Source organism: Artibeus jamaicensis, unplaced genomic scaffold, assembly GCF_021234435.1.
Source record: "Artibeus jamaicensis isolate MK-2021 breed Jamaican fruit bat unplaced genomic scaffold, CSHL_Jam_final contig_3197, whole genome shotgun sequence".
Classification (NCBI taxonomy): Eukaryota; Metazoa; Chordata; class Mammalia; order Chiroptera; family Phyllostomidae; genus Artibeus; species Artibeus jamaicensis.
In genome coordinates this window covers 322,691-339,890 of record NW_026521752.1, presented here as the reverse complement: position 1 = coordinate 339,890, position 17,200 = coordinate 322,691, and the positions used below count along the sequence as shown (strand labels likewise).

At 39.4% G+C, this 17,200-nt stretch overlaps 1 protein-coding gene and 1 pseudogene across 5 annotated transcripts in view; one reads left to right on the top strand and one right to left on the bottom strand.

Annotated features, from left to right (window-relative positions):
- CLYBL (citramalyl-CoA lyase) overlaps positions 1-17,200 on the bottom strand; it is a 322,476-nt gene that overhangs the window by 156,523 nt on the left and 148,753 nt on the right. The gene's annotated exons all lie outside the window — the stretch shown is intronic.
- On the top strand, positions 3,810-3,966 carry LOC119047886 (uncharacterized; annotated as a pseudogene).

The following is a 17,200-nucleotide window of genomic DNA, read 5'->3' as shown; positions in this document are numbered from 1 at the left end:
GAGGCAAAGCAAGTGAGCCCAGTGATAGAGGTCTTTTTTTTTTTTCACAGAGAGTAAGAAAGCAAATAAATACCATGTCAAAAATTAAAGTTGCTCATTATGTTCAGTGAAATAAACCAGACAAAAAGGACAAACAGGTTCCACCTATATGAGGTACCCAGAATAGTCAAATTCAAAAGAAAGGAAGTAGAATAGGGTAGAAGAATAGGGAGTTATTTTTTAATGGGAACAGTTTCAGTTTGGGAAGAGGAGAACTTCTGGAGATGGTGGTGACAGCTACACAACAAGGAGAGTGTACTTAATGCCAAGGAATTTTAAAACACTTGTATAATTTGTATATTTTACTACAATAAAAAAAATTAAATTACAAAATCATATGAATGCTATGTATTGATCAAATTCAGTACTGGTCACACAGCCAATAAATACTGAGTTTAGCATGAGCTGGCCCTTGCTCAATAAGGGACGTGGGGCATGCAAACATGGACAAAAAGCTGTGTGTCCAGCACCCTCACTGCCACCCAGGAGTCTGCAGAAGTCTGGTCCTCCAGATAGGTGTACAGCTGTGAGTGGGGCAAATCCCAGGAATGAAAGAACCCTCACACAACTGTATGACCATTAATGAATCCCAGAAAAGAGAGCAAGTTTTCCATGAAAGCAAAGATCCACATTTATAACCCATGTGGCTTAGACATTATTAATAAATGTGGCAGCAGTACCATTCAGTCACTCTATCCTTCGGCACTTGGGTGCCTGGTAGCACCTCTGACCGTAAACACTGCCGTGGTTCTGAGAAGAAGGTGAAGGGAAGGAAAGAGATCTATACAAGCTAAGTCTAAATCAGCCCGGGAGACAATAAGGAGCAAAGGGTGGGGAGAGGCTATTTGAGAGGGGAGGGTAGGAAGAGGGAGAGAAGGAGGGAGGGGAAAGGGATGGGTCCTGAAGGTAAAGTTGGGAGTGGATAAGAAAGTGGGAGGTAAGAATGGAAGGTGGAGATGAGGGCAAAGAAAGGAGAAAAGGAAGGGGGAGAGGAGAGGAGCTTTGTTTTTCTGCAAGGCTAAATAAAACCAAAGGTCTTTGTTTTGTGTTGAGGAGTGGATAACAATAGAGCATGTGCCTGTGGATGGGTATTCACCGTAATCTCACTTTCTTGCTTCACTTTTGGTTAGAGAATAAGGAGTGGAGGTTTTATCTAAACGGAAAACTGGAGTTTGTTTTTTCTTTTCCCTTGGAGTGAACTGAGGTCAAGAGGGAAACCTGCACTCCTTCACTGAACACATTTAAGAACACAATGCAATTAGCATCTCTTCTGTTTTCTGGGCTGCTTCAATCTGGGGTTTCTGGAAACACAAAGAAGTCTAAAGATGTTGTTCATTAATAGTTAACTGTTGATGTTGCTGAGAACTTGGTCCAGGAATGACACTTAGGGCCCTCTACCCAGAGAGATTTGATAGATGGATTTCTAAATGCAATCCCAGAGTCAGAAGCTATGAGAGATAGCACCTGTCAAGCACAGAATATGGAGCTTTGGGTAAATTCTAACTGAAACCTAAAAAACATGCCCTTTGTCTTCCCCTGGTCTCTGTAGAGACAATCTGGTATTTTTGATGGTGAAATTCTGAGTGTCAGGAATGAAGGGCATACTTGTTCCAATACTGGCCAAAAGTGAATGTTCAGAGTACAGCCTTCTGTTTAGATTTCCACTGTTTGTATTTCTGCCTAAGAAGATTGATCCTGAAACTACCTGCAAAAAAGATAATATGTAGCAGTTAATGTATTGAAACAGCCAGTGGAGAGTATAGGAAATAATACCATAGATAGCACCACAGGAAAATTTCACAGAGAAGACCATTCACAAAATTTATCCATTTACAGATTCCATTAGTACTGGGTTAGTCTATCTCAAAAAATAAATTCAAAGCTGAGAAGATTATTTCCTGGCTTGTGTACAACTTTTGAGTTAACTGAGCAAATGTGAACCAGAAAGATCAATTTCTCCCTTACTTTTTTGAAAGGTCACGAAAGAAGACTGTCAACCAGACAGAAGTAATCACTGATTTCTTTTATGAAGTTCTTCAAAAGCTCGAAGGTTGCTAAATGTGTCAGGTTAGTGCATCTCCTCCACAACCAGAATCTTTTATATGAATCATGGGGAATTTTGTTCCTCCAGAAAATGGTTCTGCAATTTTGAAAAAATAGTTCTCCCTGTATCTTAATTTTTTTTGGTGGGGGTGGGAGAGGACGGGTAACTGTCATGAAAATAATCTGGTTAATGGAATCTCCATTTTCTATTTCTTCATAGACTCTCTCAAAAATTTCTTTCATGTCAATCCCAATCAAATGAGGCCAAAGTGTTACACAACTTGGAATTCTGGTACTTTATTAGCCATAGTTCCTTGATTATCCTGATTTGTAGATTTGGGAAGGATTTAATATTGATTTCTCTCTAGCACTGAATAATTTTTAGAAAAAACACAGTCTGAGTCTAATTGCCAGACCCATACCACACACATGAAAGCTGTGAATACAAGCTGTGATCATGAATCACGTGTACGTGCTTTTGATTGTGTGGGACCCACATAAGATTAAGATTGTTTTTTTCTTCCTTAATTATTCAGAGTTAAGTGTGATGAAAATTAAAACTAAACATATGGATGTGATCATGAAGGGTTTTTCTACTAGTTTTTTTTAAGTATATTTAATGTGCTAAGGGTACTAATTCCTTTAAATATCTATTTAAGGCATGACTTCCTAGAATTTGCTCTAATTTTAGGGGAGTTTAAGGTATGTTCTTTTTCTTAATTCAGTGCCATACTCAGAAATGTATCAGTTCAAAATGCAAACAGCTTCTTTCCCCCCTTTTCTTAGTTCCCCACAAAATCTACTCTTACTGACTTTGTATTGTTACTTAGCTTTTAACAGAATGAACTGGTCAGATTCAGACACACTTTTATTGTAAATTCAAAAAGAATAAAATTAAATATTAAGAGTTGAATCCTTCCCAAAGCTGCATGTCCATAATAATCTATCTTATGGTACATTTGTGACTTGATTCACAGTTTTCTTTGATAATGGCAAGAGGTGGTTATCCAGAAACCAAGATAGTCAAAGAATTTTTAAAATCTGTTTGTGGAATGCACTAACTAATTTTAAAAACTAAGTTAATCTTATATGTAATCTACACTAACACTGATACTTATCTTCCTTTGGAAAATGCTAATGGTATGTTAAGAGGTAGGTGGCTCAGAAATTTGTTGAGTGACAAAGACAAACCACTTGAGATTGAAAAGTTGTTGCAGGTTTTCATGGCACCAAATAGACAATCTCCAAATGGTTCTTCCTCTGACTCTTATTTCAGAAATGCAAGCCAGGGACAAAGGAACATGGAGCTGCAAGTTACAAGACCCAAAACATTCCTTCTTAGACTGACCTCAGATTTTCCCTTCTGTTTGTCTGGCACATTCCCCAAGTCCTCTTGAGCAACCTGGTTCCATTCTTCCACCCCATATCTACTTTCCCTTCCATCTGTGACTCTGAAATTGCTTGCTGACTCCACATTTAGCTGAGTTCATATTTCTTTGCTTAACCATAAACTCTTAGGTACATTTCCAAGGGGAATCCAATTGCCATCCAATTCTGAATTGGTCCTTCTACCACTGGTCCCTTCTGCCTTCCTCCTAAACTCAGGTTAGGCAGGACTGAGCAGAATCCTGACTGTCCACATGGGCACACCAGCTCCCAGTAAACGTTTGACTGGGTTACCCCTGCCAGATCTCTGTGACCTTAATACAAATTCCAAATACAATTGGATCACTTCTCAGCCTTTTGGTTAAGATCAAGTGTAGTATCTGTTATTATCAGTTTAATATCTGATGCGCCCTCTATCCAAATACAATTGGATCTAGCAGAGCTAATCACATCTAGATATGATGGGTGGCTATTCAAAAACAAATGAGAGGAAACTTTGCAGTAGTTCTCCATAGTGTCCAGCATTTTAAAGAAAGCAGAGCAAAGAAACAAAACTGTAGAACTCAGTTTATCCCATTTCCAGCAAGACCAATAGACTGCAATAACAACCCAAAGGCAGAGAAACCAATGGAATAGTAAATTACAAAACACCAACATTTGCATAGTAATTTCCACTAATTAAGAAAGAAAGATATAACTTGTTTGTTATAAACATCACCAGGTCTTGAGCAAACACCAAGGGCTCACCATGGAGCCAAAACAAGCATCTGTCTAATCAAAGTCACTTTCCAAAGCATTTTATTGGTGCAGCTGCAGAGTGCACATTTTATCACACATGCTAATAATCCTCGTTTTGTCACCTACATTTTAATCATTTTTTCTGGGCTTGTTTCTCAAACAATTAACACTAATAAATGGTCAGAATACCTCGTATCATATATGTCTAATTGCAGTCAAGATCAGTTCTTGTCTGCATGTACATTTCAATTTACCTCTGGGGATAATGTTTATTAATTGTATTTCTTTATATGCAAGCAAAAAAAAGGCAGCTCAGGCAAAAAAGGACTAAGTGTTCTCTTCTTTCCCTTTGTTCTCACAAGAAGCTAAAGTCACTTCAAGAGGTACTTAATCCCATCATCCATGGTTATGATTGCCTTGCAGCATCTATCAAAAAGAATCCAAAGTAAAATGATGCAGTTATATTGTGTAATTAAAAGCAATTCACGTAGTTATTGCTTGGGGCCCTTTATGGGTCCAAATATGTAAAATGGCCCTGCAGGGATCCTACACACTGTACTCTTTTAAATTTGGTCAGCATCAATATCTGAAGGAAAGGGAGAAATATGGGAGAAAAAAACCAAATAATAACAAAAAAGCCCACCACCCTCCTCTAGTGTGAATTGTAAAAAAAAAAAGAAAAAAAGAAAGAAAGGAGAGCAAAAATCTGAAGTAGTGAAAAATATCCCACAATCTCTGGTACAAAATGAAAGAGAAGGAATGGAAGGAGAAAAAGAAAACTGATGCTTTTCAACTTAACCAGTCCCTGTCCCTATCAAATTCTGCACTTAAAGAAAAAAATGTGAATACTACTGGCTGAGTCTCTTCAACGTGAATGAAACAAGCTGTAGGATCTATGACATAAAAGTAGAGGCTGTCTGAAAATTTTGGCTTATTAAGCAAAATACAAAGTAAATTTGTGGTATGTCTAATTCCACAGTTTCTTGTAAAGGCAAGGTATGAGAAGTACTTTTTAAAAGTATGGTCCAGATTTATAAGCAATTTACTTAAATTATTTTAAAAAGTTAAGTACTTAGCCATTTCAACTTCATATTTGGCTTTTTAAGTCAACATGAATTTAACACAATGTTTTCGGCTGCATACATATAACGAAGAGCCATCAATGGCAGCAAGCTGGAAACAGGCAAAATCCTCTGGTTTTTATTCTTGGCTAAAGCATTCTTAAGTGAAAACATAACTCTCAACAGATATAAAACTAGATGTTAAAATAATAATGTGTTTAAATTTTACTATTATTTCCCCTTTTATAATAAAAAATGGGAAGGAAATTTTCCTGTTGATTTATGAAAGAATTTCAGGAAAAAAAAGCTGAGTGCATGCCTCAGTGGCCTACTGGATGTCAAGGAACTTTTCAGGAAAGACACTAGGTTACTCTCAGGATAAGGTGCATCGGGAAGCAGCTGATGAGTGGAAATGCTCCACTCTCTATCTCCAGAATAGTTTCCACAGCAGCATCTAGAAATGCTTTCTAAGATACAGATTGGTGGGGAATGTAATTGTGGCCTAAAACTACAATGTATGAGTATGTGAGTGTCATATGATTTGTCATTCAAATCATAAAATGATTGTCGTAAGTGAACTGTCATTCATTTAAGCACAAAGCTGTCCTCATTCTTCATGCAAACATTCTAACACTTTAAAGTGAGTGCAAAAACCTACAACTGAAAATGTAAAAGTACTCTGTCTTTGAGTTTGCAAAAGTAAACTCAAAAGTTTAACCTTATATGAACTACTGATGCCAAATGGAACAAATTTTGTTTCTGTCTTTAGTAGAATCAAACTTTTATTTTAAAATATTTATTTATTTTTAGAGAGAGGGGAAGGGAAAGAGAAAGAGTGGGAGAGAAACATCAGTGTGTGGTTGCCTTTCATGTGTCCCCTACTGGAGACCTGGCCTGCAACCCAGGCATGTGCCCTGACCAGGAATGGAACTGGCGACCCTTTGCTTCACAGGCCCGTGCTCAATCCACTGAGCTACACCAGCCAGGGCAGTAGAATCAAACTTTTAAAAAATCTATCATTAAAAAAAATCTGCTGCCCATACTTTTTCAATTATATTGATCAGGGTGTTAGAAATGCTATAGATGCTCAAATGGTTCTTGTATTGTTAAAATAAGTATTTCCTAGAAGTTCAAACCTATTTATTATTCAGTGTTCAGTTTGTCTCGAAGTGCTTATTCAAAATCATTAAACCTCAACCGGTGGGGGTCATGGGGCTAATATCCCCCCCCCACCATATTCTTATCACCCTTACCTTTTGGCTGTCCTGGTGAGGTAACACACTCTAGGGGACTGAGAATAGCAAATGGATGACAGAAGTACCCCTAAGCTTGATTCTCTTTCTCTGTACCATCACTGTCAAATTTCCCAGATAACTGATTTCATGATCGGGCATCAGTGCTTTCCCTGCCCACCCCCCAACTGTGTTGCTCAAGTTAAGCTACACTTTTTTTGGAGGGGAGGAGGGGTAAGGCACTGAAAAAAAAACCACCAAACCTTTATTTTTGATTTATCAAAATGTCTGTTTCATGTCCTACAGATTTTTTTCACTAGCTTGGATCAAGATAGGCAGGTACTTTCTCTGAACAGGAGACATTTTAGGAATACCCAAAACTCAATTAAACAAGAAAAACAAATTCATTGATAATGAATTTTCAGCAAAAGTCTGAACTGCACTCTGTCTCCTATAACAAGTACCACTGACAGGTGTTTTATCTATATCATATTTCTTTCCTCTCTTGCCCCAGAACTCCACACTGTTCCCTTGTCCCTGATGCTTCCCTGGAGCTCCGCAGGGATGGTGCCTACTACAGTCTGCCAGGAGCAGCTCCACAACCGGCCCTTCAATTCTTGCCATTGATCCAGTAGTGTGCACACTGGCTAAATGCTTCCAGGTCAAGCTGGAGAGCAGAACTTGAAAATGCAGTAATAATTATTGTGATTACAATCTGTGTCTCAAGCAGCTAAGACCTCAGGGAAGTGTCTATAGATGATCTGTCTCTGAATCAAAAATCTCAGTTTGAGAGATGCAAAATCTATACATGCAGACTTTCCAATGCATTAAGTCATAATATGGGCATCATGTTGTTCATGATACCTTCTCCCAAAGCTTATGAACTATTTATTGCAAGCCCAACATACAGCAAGCCTGAGACAGAGAAGAAAAATAATCAGACAGAACCCATGTAGCCACAAAAGTTGCAAACACCAGAGCCCTGCAATATGATGCTCAGATGGCAATTTTCTTCAGGTGACCTGAGACTCTCTGAAGCCTAACAAGGGAGTGAAAGGGTGCTTAAGGAAACATGATCATAGGCATCATAACACTGCAAAGAGCAGGGACGAATTTATCATGAGAACCTCACATCTCTTAGGATGTGTTACCACTGAGCTCCAAAATACAGATATACTAGAGCCAGAGAAAGTGATTTCACAAATATATCTTATATGACTAAAACAAAATAATAAAAAATAAAAAAGAATTTTAAAATGTTGATGAGAGAGCACACCAAGATATTTCCTTTGCCTGGGCTCATAAATATCTCTTTAAACAAATTTCAATCACTTGCAAATATGTTGAGGAGCAAGGCAGCTAGTTTTGCTCTGGAGTACATGGCATTTTTTCCTTTCTTTCACAGACTGTGAGATTTGCTTGTCCCTGTCCAAATCTATACAGAGACAGTTCTTCTCAACGCATGAAAATTAGAAGGAATTGCTCTGAATCATCAAGTAGAATTTCCGAGGAATTTCTATTTTCAGTGATTTCCCAATGCTAGGTTTCCAAGCACTGTCATTGAATTGAGTGTGATTTCACATCTAACCCATCACAGGGGTCCTTCTGCTGCTTGCAGGCACCACACTGGTTTTCTGTGTGCCCATATCAGGGGTTCTGGAGGATGAGAAGGTTTTCACAGGACATACGGACCAGTGGTCTCAAGACCTAACCTGTCATTTTGAGCCTGGCCTGAACCAGCACATGTGTTGAAGAGCACAGAGACTTTATGAAACTATGACTTCAAATATTTTTTCTTTCCTCCCCTCATTTCCTTTTTTCAAGTACTCAGTTCACAATTTGTGTTTGTAAGTGTGTTTATTTGAATATGAAACCACTTTTATTGGGCTCAGTTGTTTTAAATGAAGAACCCTGAAAATAGAAGGCAAATGTTTCAGTGTACTGAAATGGCCAAAAATCACTTTAGGACTGTATAAATATAACTACTCCTTAACAGTTAAGGAGTTGAAATTACATTCGGCCCTTTGAAGGCAACTGCGAGGCTGATATGGCCCCCAGTGAAAAAGAGTTTGACACCCCTGCCCTATACTACACCACAGCCACAATCTGTCCCTTGCAGGCTGAAAAATAGTTTATTCTACAAGACCACTAAACAGAAAATGCACCAAAAATATGCTCTGATCAATACAAATAACCATAATGAAAATTGTCTCAGAAATAATTTCAATCAATTTTATGCAATCGATTTGTTCTTTCAAGGAGTCCTTAATTCATTCAATCCCTGGTTGAGTTGTTACATGAATCAAGAAGGTTTAACTATGAAGATAAAGGCAGATATTGCAATCAGGGAATACCCATGATGGTTTAATTAAAGAATTTTTGCAGCTCACTTACAGAATATTGCTTCTTAAGTACAGCACAGCATTTATTTAAAATTTCCCAGAGGCAATTAAGCCCTTGATTAACAATAAAACTTCCTTCTTTAGTTTTATTCTCAATTAGCGTGAAGCTCATTTCTTATTGCCTGAAACTTCCAGCATGTGGCACTCAGTGGATTTAACTTGCATGTGATTTCATATAATCCACCAAAAAAAGGTTAGAAGAGACTCAAGTATACAAAAGCTAGCCTTTTCTAAGGGTTACAGTTCCCGTGTTGCAGTTTGCCTCACCCGTCACCTTCAACTTGCAGCCTAGCCCTGTCCACAGAGGTATGATGACTCCCCTCTGAGTTATGAGAGGAACAAGGGGACCTGGTGACCAGGACACAATTTTTAACTTTGAGAGATCAGTGGCTCTTGAGCTCAATGAAGAGGCCAAGACAGTCATTAATAACACCCTGGCTCACATGAGTGCTCTAGCCTGTGTTTTGAGAAGAAAGCAATGGTTACTAGCTCGGAAGACCTTTCCCACTTCCCTGGAAAGGAGGTGACTGGTAGGGAAGGAGTAGCAGTGAGGGGCATGGGCTCTGGAATCCAGCAGACTTCGATCTGGTAACACCTTAAGCAAGTTAGTTAACCTCTCTAAATCTCAGGTTCATATTATGAGCTGTATTGTTGTGAGAAGTCAATGAAATGATGCAGATAACACACCTGACATAGTGCCTGGAACACAGCAAATCCAATCAATAATAGCTACTATTAAGGAGGAGACACTACCCCTCCACTTTCCTGACCTCCATAAGCTAGACACATGGGTCTGGAACAGGGCACCCAGGACTCTGCTCAGGTATGCTGTTCACACACACACACACACACACACGCACGCACACGCGCGCCTGTGGTGGCAGGTACTCTGCCACATCTCAGGAACACACTGAGGGTACTGGGAGCCTGCTTCCATGCTGCAGGTCAGCACTGCAGAAAATAAAGTAGTCAGATTTACATCTCCTTTCTGATGTTGGCCCCAGGTCTTCAGAACTTAATAGCTTGATGAGCCATATATAAATTTTGCCTTATGAGTGAATTTGTAATCAGCTGTACAATGATGTTTCATGATTATCTATGCACATTAAGCTACATCTTAAAAGAGAAAAAAATCAAAAGAATTTTGCTATTCATTTTATTTTAATGTTAGACAAATTTTTATTCATAATTCATTGATTCACCAAATAGATATTAGACACCTAAAGCAAGCAGGATTGGGAGTAAGGGGGCGGGGGAGGATCTGTAAATGAGGAGCTAATCAGCCTTAGGGGAGGTTGAGCTCTAGCTGCAAAGACAGAGGTTTCTAAGGCAAGAGGGCAGATGCTAACACTGATTGGAATGCAGTGGCCCGAAACTGAGAGGTAAAAGGGGGAACTCCAGAAAGGCTTCTCACCCTACCCGGTGTAGTTCCGTTGGATAGGCATCATCCTGCTGAGTGAAAGGTCGCTGGTTTGATTCCTGGCCAGAGCACATGCCTGGGTACGCACGTGAGAGAGGCAGCTGATTGATGTTTCTCTCCCTCTCTTTCTCCCTCCCTTCCCCTCTCTCTAAGAATAAAGAAATAAAATCCGAAAAAGAGAGAGAGAGAGAGTTGCCATTCAAGCAACTTTTCTTTCATTTTCTTTTTGAAAGCAGCTTCTCAGAGGTGGTGACAACGGGTAGGGGTTTGGGAGCTGGATGACAAACTCCAGAGGCAAAAAGTACATTCTGAGCAAGCAGAATAAAGAAGAGCACAGGCAATCCACCAATTTCCTTTCCTCAATTATCAGTACCAGTTTTGCTTTCTTTCCAAATGCCATGCCCACCTCTAACTCTTAACACTGCTTCATGCATGTGGAGGATCTAGCTATTTGAAATATCAAGACAGTCTCCTTTTTCTGACCTGTAAAACTAATCAGTGACACCCAACATCCTAAACTTTTCTGAATGCAAAACTCCCTTTTTTGCTCTCTGATAAGATTTATTTATGCTTTAAAAATCATCTTAGAAATGTACAGGACTTTAGTAATAACTCAATTTTAAACAGATAGGATCTTCCTTTAAAATCAGAATCATGTCAAAAAAGACACAACCAGATTATATTTTCCATTACCTGAAATTTATGAGAGCATTATGTAGGTACCTCCAAGTGTACCAAGGACATTTGTCTGTATACAGATACATAATGTTAAAATAGAAGGTACCAGGAGTCATATGAAGGCAAACAAACCAGTGTTAGGGTTAGACTTTGTTCTTTTTTTCTAACATCTATTGAGTCCTTTATTTGCATCATTGCACTAAACCCTTGCAACAATCCTATGAAATAAGTATTATTATTGCCTTCTATTTTATATAGAAAAACAGGTTTATTTTACTCTGTAATTTTACATTTTCAAACATATAGCTGCTGACCATATTATGCCACATTTCACTACTGATACCAGTTTTCTCAGGGCATTACACAAACCAAAGCATATTAATTCACATTCATAATAGCAAGAAAAGCTTTACTCTTAAAAAAGAAAAATCCAAAGAACAATAACAAAAATGCCCTTTTTTCCTCTTCACAACTGTCTCTATATTCTATTAGAACATGGCTTGGCAACTTTTTCTGAAAGGGCCAAAGAGTAAATATTTCAGACTTTGTAAGCTGAGAGACAAACATGGACACATTATACAAGGACTCAAATAACAAGACAGAAGAAAAATTTCCATACAAGTTTTGTTGACAAAATTAGTAGTTTACAGAGTACAGTTTTTTTGTAATACAGTGTTACTCATGAGAGAAAAAAAAAAGGGTATTCTTTGGGCTTGAATTCCTTAATTGGAATTCAAAGGTAATGTTCTCCATCATCAAATCATTCATCTAAAAAAAAATTCTTAGTTTGAGAGCCATACCAAAACAGGTGGTGTGGGCAGGATTTGGCCTGTGGACCCTGGTTTAGAACTTTTCTCTAGGGGTTTAGCCATAGACAAATATACTCTTGAAACCCAGAATTTCACAGACACAGTACCAAGTCACAGAGAAGTACCCTGACCACAATCAGGGCAACAGGGGGCAAAATGCTCAGGACTCAGATCTGTGGCTTTAAATCACAGATGTGTGTATCAGCCCTAGTTATTACTCACAGACATCAATAACTAGAAAGCTTCCAGGTTCCTACTCTCCTCCTTCCTGTGGGATTCTCGTTTTTTAAAATATCACTTGATAATTTAGGAGGTTTGAAGTTGCTGCCACACCTACCAGTTTGTGCTACACTACAAAAAAGTCAGGGAGGGAGAGAGGGAGGGAGAGAGGGAAGCAGGGAAGGAGAGAAGGAGAGAAGGAAGGAAGGAAGGAAGGAAGGAAGGAAGGAAGGAAGGAAGGAAGGAAGGAAGGAAGGAAGGCCGATCCGCCTGACTGCTGTGGCTCAACAGGTTGAGTGTAGTCTTACAAAGTGAGTGGTCATCAGTTCAATTCACTATCAGGGCACCTGCCTGGGTTGCCGGTTCAATCCCAGACGGGATGTGTGCAAGAGGCAACTGATCAATGCTTCTTTCTCACACTGATGTTTCTCTCCCTCTCTGCTGACCCATGGACAAGGACAATGGGGTGGGGATTGTCTTGGGAGCAGGGGTTGAATGGGGCAGGGGAGAGCAATGGGGGGGAAATGGGGACAAGTGTAACTGAACAATAAAAAATAAAATTTAAAAAAGGGAAGGGATGGAGGGAGGGAAGGAAACAGAGACAGGGAAGAAAGGGAGGGAGGGAGGGAGGGTGGGAGGGAGGATGGGAGGAAGGAAGAAGAGCCTGTTTGGTGTGAATCATGAAAAGCAATGCTCTAGTTTCTCTTATTTGTTTAATTCTTTTTAAATCACAATTTCTCCCATGTTCCTTAATCTCTCTATCCTGACACCAATAAATTTCTTTTTTGATAAAGTTTTAACAGATCAGTTTTGTGTTCCTAAGTATATCCATCATTTCATCCCCCTTTTAAATACAAAACCCAGAAACTCCATCTTTTGTGGACTCCTTGCTTTGTGTGACCACGGGGAAGGGGGCGTTGAAGGAGAGGGGAGAGAGGTGAGAATGGCTGTTATTGGCTCACAAAGGTCCAGACAGTATTTGACTAAAAAAATGCAGAGCATGGGAGCAGTGTAGAAAAAATGAATCAGAAATCCCACAGACAGAGGAAGTTTTTTTTTTTCTTTTAAAAGATTAAGGATTGTAGGTTTTCATGCTTACTCAGGTGGAATAAGAAAAGATTTTAACCTCTTCGCCTCATTCAGTTTGGATCTGAACAAAATAAAAGTTGAGCACATTAAAAACATCTATTATAATTTTGTTCTTCCCTTTAAGATGGCAAGACAACATCTGGTGAAAGATTCAGGGTTACAGTCCACTCAATAACAGTCATAGAAAAGAAAGTCAAGGGCACACCACAAGCAGAAAGGGTGACAGAACTTGTGCAGCTTTTTCCTGCCTTTCACAGGGACAGATATTACTAGGTAAAGATATTTACCTAGCTTTACTAGGTAAAGCTGCCTTGTCATTGTGAAGTAAATTCCAGTCCTAGCCTCAAGCAGGACTGACAAATTCTAGTTGTTCAGAATGAGTACGACATGTACACAGCTATTTTATAGAAGGAGCATGAGCTGTTTCTGTTGAGGAAAGGAACCAGATTTTCCAAATTAGTCCAGCTTGTAGTCCATGGTCTGAACCCCCATTTATCTGCATCTGTAATGAACCAGAGCTCCTGATGACTAACAATGCCTTCAGGAAGTAGTTAAACACCACTATGTTGTACACTGGTGGTACACAAAATAAAAAGCAAGGCAAATAGGCAAATGAAGAGAGGGAGGAAGTTAAGGCAGTAATTTTGACAATAAAGTAGAAAGCATTTTCCAGCATTCAAATTACAACAGGGATTCAGTTCAGCCTGAGTGCTCTCCATGTCTACACGGACAAGTCTGTTAATTTCCTGGATAGAGCTAACTGACCAGTAGTTTTATTTATTGATTTTAGAGAGAGGTAGGGAGAGAGAGAGAATGAGAAACATCAATTTGTTGTTCCACCCATATATGCATTCATTGGTTGATTCTTCTGGGGATCATACCCAAAACCTTAGTACACCTGGACAACACTCTAACCCAATGATCTATCTGGCCAGGCCCAAATTATTATTATTTTTCCCCCATCCTAGCCTCCCCTGCCCCATGATCCAAATTATTTTTTTTTAAATTTTTATATATTGACTTGAGAGAGAGACAGACACACACAGAGATATCAATTTGTTATTCCTCTTTTTTATGCATCCATTAGTTGATTCTTGTATGAGCCCTAACTAGGGATTGAACCTGCAACCTTTGGCACATAAGAACGACACTCTAATGAACTGAGCTACCCAGCCAGTGCCCCAGTAATTAAAATTTTTTAGAGATTTTTCTCTTTTCTAACCATTCCTACTGCATATTATGTTACTGGAATTACAAGATTTTTTAAATTAATCTAAATTTCTGATAAACAATGATAAGAAAGAACAGGAGGTAATAGTTGGTAGGGATGGGAGGGGGAATAAAAGCAAAGGACTGGTTTTAAGAGCCATGATTTTAAGGAGTTATGATTTTCAGTAGTGTTCTTTTTGCTGACCCCAGCACTAAACTGACATATAATAGAGGCTAGTTAAATTTAGACATGAGTAAATAAATGAATGCAAAAGCTAAATGTATTAAATTAGCATTAAATACACTTCCCTTTCTTCATTATATATTGGTAACAATTATTGTAAAGCATTTTTTAAAATTAAAGAGCAAGTGAATAGGCCTTCATCACCTATCTCAGCTTAATCAATTGTGAATGTTTCTGTTCTTTCAGTGGAATCGTCAGTTAAGTTTTATTTCAATGCTTTCAGGCATTCTTCCTTTTTTTAAAAAGCAAGCTAGAGAGTCATTTATTCTGCTGCTAGGCTTTTTATTTAAGTAAAGAAATTAAAGTTGTCTTAACCATTTAAGCAATGATTTGCTAGCCCTGCTTTGACTATACCAACCCATATAACTTTTCCATCCATGTCTATTTTTCTTTATATAGTACAGCCTGCCATATTTGGCCTCTATTAACATTGTATAACATACAGATGACCCTCTTCCCCAAACCCCTCTGAGGGAATCTTACTCTGGGGCTCCTTGGCTCTCTCACAGGCTGCTGCTGCTCTGCTACCCTCCCAGCCACGGTTTCCATGGTCCTCTCCACTGGGGCTCCAGGCTGTGGCACCTGCCCCTTGGCTTCCCTGCAGGAGCATTTTGAGCTGCACTGCTGTTTTCCTGGCCTGTGAGGACTGTGTATGGCCAATCCCCTGCAAGCCACTGCTCAGAGGTGCCCTGTCCCCCAGTTCCACCCCATCTCCACACAGGAATGCCACCATCTTGCCCTTCCTCTTGGGCCTACTGCGGCCCATCCTAATAAAGATGAAGGCAAAGTGCTTCAAGTTTCAGGTTATCACTAACAAAGAGGTCAGCAATGCCACCAAATGGTCAGCTGGTACCATGGCTGCCCCCAGGAAGGCCATGCATACCACACTGTTCATGCATTTGCATACTGCTAGTCAATTTTTAAAAGGCAAATCCAGATATTGAATGGATACATTGATCCAGGAACCTGAGGCTTTAACTACCCAAACAAGCAGCCAACTTCCTGAGTGCCCACAGGTGCACCTTGAGATCCACAGCTATGGTGACAAGACCTTGGAAAGATGGGACCCAACAGCACTCCATCCCCTGCCACACTCAGGTCAGCAGCTGGTCTGGCAACATTAACAATATTAACACAACATGCATAGCAGAGAGGCAGAGTAGCACTTGGAGTCAGGACAGTCACACCTACAAGACAAAGTATAGGCTGAAAGTGGTCCAGGATGCAGTGCTGCTTTCTTCTTCCTAATTTAACCAACAGATGAAAATCATGCTGTGTTAACTGACAGAGAAACAAGAAGGATCTTTTCAATGACTCATCAATGGGCTAACGGCCATCTGCACTTTTTTAGGTATCCCCTGGAGGGGAGGAGAGGAGTGAGGATGTATCCTCTGGCCTCTTTTCCTTCCCCCCCATTTATGTACATTTCCAAAGTCCATCAAACTCTGAAAATATTCGGCTCCAAACAGACCCATGTGTCCAAAGGCACACAGGTGATACTATGCCTCAAAGAATGGCAAGTACCACCAATTACCATTCATTGTGTCTTTTCCTTAAGCACAACTGATACTCAAGCAAATGACTGACAAAAGAGTCCAATCTAACAGGCCATAGAAGAAAGCTTGAGTAAATGACCTACAGGTGGAGGGCCTTAGGGCTAAAATCGCATAGGCATTGTCCCCATATAAATGGATGATACCTTTGCTGGTCACCAACAATGTGTAAGACATAGCACAGCACAGCACACAAAGACACTCTCACCTCTTTATGTCATGTTTTTTTAAAAGGCAAGAGAAATCAGTCCAGATCACTTTCCAGTGCCTGTTGTTTTCGGTTTAAGACAAGAAAGAACTTTTAATGCAGGTCTTTATCCTGATCTACAGGATGAAGACATTGGCTGGTCCTTACTGTTCTGCTTTCTCTGACTTGAATATTAAGACCCTGTAGAACTTCTAGAACATAAGTATGCAAAAAGAAGTTTTCAGCATTCCAAAGCAGAAAAACAACTATCTTGGATATTTCAAAAACCTGCTGTGTTTAAGTGTTGAGAAGGGCCCAATTTATATTGAATTGATTTGGGGAAATACTCACCACAAAACACATTCAAACCAATATAATAAGATCTGTTAATATTAATACTAATCATCTCTGTAAATGAAGAAGGCATTACTTCCTGTAAGATCTATTTTAAGGTTTAAAAGGACAATTTTCTTCATCTAGCATTTATTGGTTGTAGGTGAGAGAACTAGTTATATATTTAAATCCAAATCTCTTACTTGCCTGTTTCAAAGAAAAATGGCTCATTTGCTAGGTGGACCACTTTTGCTACTTTTTGGATTCTAGATCAGACCTGAAGGAGGTTTGGGAGAGGGTGAAATGTGCTTATGTTCATTCATTCTTTTCACTTAGTTTCAGAAGACAAGGTGCCCAGAGGACCATACTCCTCTGATTTTATGAGAGGGCCTTCTGCCCTGCCCTCCCTCTGAAATCCTTATCTGAAAAAGAACCTGCAACCCTGAAGAAATGTGGCAGCAAGTTGATTTTGTTGAGGAAGTTAAGGTTGTGGCATGTTTCTTTTTAGCAATCACCATGCTGATTTTATGAAAAAGAAACATTTGGAGGATTTCCACT